At 53.0% G+C, this 2657-nt stretch overlaps 1 pseudogene; it reads left to right on the top strand.

The window, feature by feature from the left end:
• Window positions 1-761: 761 nt before the first annotated feature.
• On the top strand, window positions 762-2310 carry LOC102016835 (annotated as a pseudogene).
• The last annotated feature ends 347 nt before the right edge of the window (window positions 2311-2657 follow it).

The following is a 2657-nucleotide window of genomic DNA, read 5'->3' as shown; positions in this document are numbered from 1 at the left end:
GACGGTTTGTTGGACTTCCTAGCTGGAGGGAAGGTACTATTAGTTGAGTCTGGCCTATGCCTGGGAAGGTCACCATGAATTCACTGCAGACCCTTTCACCTCCCCGCCAGCACCTGCCTGTTCTGTAGCCAGATGCTGCGCTATGAAGTCCCCTAAAGGCCCCTCCCGTACCGCCTAGCAGTGTCGGCTGAGCTCCTCTTGAGCGGAAACGCTGAGGAACGGCCAGGTGCTACAGCAGAGACTTCCCGTTCCTCGGCAGGCAGGGCTTGGCTGTGGGACCTGCCGGAGTGAATGACTTTGAGTGAAGAGCTGCACCTTGGGCACCCTCCAGAGTCTCACTCGCTCAGCTCTCCTGGCACCTGTCTCTTGGCACATGGCCCCTAGGCTTCTGCTCCAGGTGCTCCCCTACCTGCAGTTCTTCACATGTGTGATTGATCACACATGCATGCACACCTGCAGTTAGCTGGTGAACACCTGCTCAACTAGAAAATTTGACTCGTGGCTGGGTATGATAGTGCACACCTGTAATGCCAGCACTCTGGGAGGCTGAGGCAGGAAGGTGGCAAGTTTAAGCTCAGTCTGGGCAGCTTAGTGACCAGAGTAAAGGTCATGCCATGGGGTGTGCAGGTCAGGGAGGATGGTGCCCCGAACATCTGGGATTATGGAAAGGCCAAGGTGGATTTCTAGGATGACTACTTGTGGGTAGTCATCAGGTCAAAGAGGGTCTGGCCAAAGTAGGCAATGACCAAGGGTCGGTGAAGATGGGCCCAAGAGAATGTCAAAGGTGCAGAAGATGGACCTCCAGGCCCTGCGTGGGCTGCTGGGCAGCCGTGCGAGCTGACAGCTCTCTGCTGCGTGTGCATCTCCACGCCCACGCCGTCCAGCCTGCTGCGCGAGGGAGCGAGCGGAGGTCCGCGGCGGTGGGAGAGGAGGCCCTTCCCAGGGCGCGCTGTCTTGTGGACCCGGCTGCGCCGCTCTCTGACGCTGAGGGGCACGGGGTTCCACAATGGCCCATTGTGGGCCGAGCACACGAGGGGAGCTGCCACCTCGCCGTCTCATTCTTTCTGGGTGAGCGCCCACGCGAGCACGGGGGAAACGGCGTCCGTGGCCCCTTCCGCTGCCCTGTGACTGTGCTTTAGCGTCTTTCGGGTGTTACTGGAGTTGCAAAAAGAATTATTAGACTCCAAAAGAACTGGCATTAGTGTTCCTGAAATGAATCACAGGTTATCAGATTTTGGCAAGATTATGGGGAACACGGAGAACCTGGTGCGAGAATTGTTTGTCCCACCAGATTGCTAAATTGCCCAGACTGGGTTTGAACTTGCAGTCATCCTGCCTCAGCTTCCTGGAATGCTGGGACTATAGCCATATACCACCATATCTGGCTGTGGCTCTGCTTTCTTATGTGAGCTGTGCAGGGCAACTACAAAGTGATTTTTGTGCAAAGAAGTGGGTGTAGCCAGTTCAGCGCTGTCCCCTTAAACCTGATCGCCCGAAAGCCGGAAGGTGTGCAGACTATGTGGTAACAGGATCGTGGTCAGCTAAGGATGCAGCAGAAGCTAAGAAGTTTGGGACTGAGAATGTCTTCCACCCTAAACTTCGGAGTTACACAAAATTCCAGATCCAGGCACCCGGACCCTCAGTCCGGATGCATTCTCTGTGTATCTCCGTGCTCGGTGTGGAGTTTGACTTCATCCCCGATGTCAGGGGAGTGACGCTGGTCTTCCACATGTCGTCCAACTTCCTATCCAAGCCAGTGGATGTTTCCAAGTTTGGTGTGATTTTTGCTTGTGCTCGGAAGAACGTTGGCTGTGCTGGGGCACGGTGGTGATTGTCCGCGATGACCTGCTGGGGTTCGCCCTCAGGGAGCGCCCTCAGTCCTGGACTACAACGTGCAGGCTGCAAACAGCTCCCTGTACAACACGCTTCCATGTTTCAGCATCTATGTCGTGGACCCGGTCTTGGAGTGGATTAAGAACAATGGCGTCGCAGCAAACATGGAGAAGCTTAACTCCATCAAATCTAAGATGATTTACAACATTAGTGATATCTCAAGGATTCTGTGTATGTCCAGTGGAGCTGCGGAACAAAAGCAGGATGAACATTCCCTCCTGCATTGGCAGCGCCAGGGGAGATGATGCGCTGGAGAAAAGGTTCCTCGATGAAGCCCCGGAACTCAATACAATCTCCTTGAAAGGGCATAGGTCGGTGAGAGGCATCCGGGCCTCTCCGTATAATGCTGTCACAGTCGAAGATGTTAAGAAGCTGGCTGCCTTCATGAAAAATTTTTTGGAAATGCATCAACTGTGAACACATCCTAACTAGTCTGTCCTCTGCCCTTGAGCAAGGAAGTTTAGAGTAACTTGGGAAATGGCTGCATACACAGGAAAGACAGGGTGTTTTTTCCAAATAAACATGGTTATTGCAGAATCTTCGGTTTGCAAAGAATACAGCAAAACTTCCAGAGCTCTGCAAAGCTGATGGGACCGCCAGCCAATGGCCAGCTTGCTCCTGACTTGAACTGGAAGCATGTTTTTAAATCTTCCCGTGGCTTTTCTAACAATTTCCGGTCTAATTTTGTCCTTGCTACTGCTTTTTTTAGGTAGATATCAGTGTTGGAACTTGTTTGGGACTTAACTGTGCCTGCGGCAGTTATT

This window comes from Chinchilla lanigera, unplaced genomic scaffold (assembly GCF_000276665.1).
Source record: "Chinchilla lanigera isolate Chin_1 unplaced genomic scaffold, ChiLan1.0 scaffold00030, whole genome shotgun sequence".
Taxonomy (NCBI): domain Eukaryota; kingdom Metazoa; phylum Chordata; class Mammalia; order Rodentia; family Chinchillidae; genus Chinchilla; species Chinchilla lanigera.
Note: the sequence above shows the minus strand (reverse complement) of the source record. Positions and strands in the feature narration are given on the sequence as shown.